The sequence below is a fragment of the Penaeus monodon genome, chromosome 34 (assembly GCF_015228065.2).
Source record: "Penaeus monodon isolate SGIC_2016 chromosome 34, NSTDA_Pmon_1, whole genome shotgun sequence".
Taxonomy (NCBI): domain Eukaryota; kingdom Metazoa; phylum Arthropoda; class Malacostraca; order Decapoda; family Penaeidae; genus Penaeus; species Penaeus monodon.
The window spans coordinates 9,081,135-9,081,415 of NC_051419.1; the positions used below are offsets into that span (position 1 = coordinate 9,081,135).

The following is a 281-nucleotide window of genomic DNA, read 5'->3' on the forward strand; positions in this document are numbered from 1 at the left end:
TGTGCACACTCGCAGATGTGCACACTCACAAGCATTTCACAAGCACATACACAGATAAATATTTTGTCATACTTTCTTAATTTTTTATCATACAAATAAGTAGTCTCAATACATGAAATGCAGTATATTCATGTGATGAAAAAAAAAAAAATTAGATTAATTTGCCAAAATGTGAGAAACAACTTAGTTCTCTCATAAAAATGATAGTGCAGTTTCTGTACCTGAGAACAAATTTGTAACTATTGTGAATTCAGTGGCTCACTGTGAAAGTCAGTGGGAAG

General features: G+C 32.0%; 1 protein-coding gene across 1 annotated transcript in view; it reads left to right on the forward strand.

Annotated features, from left to right (window-relative positions):
• The window catches only part of LOC119594807 (basement membrane-specific heparan sulfate proteoglycan core protein-like), a gene marked incomplete at its 5' end in the record, with an annotated part of 219,836 nt that overhangs the window by 112,309 nt on the left and 107,246 nt on the right, over window positions 1-281 (forward strand).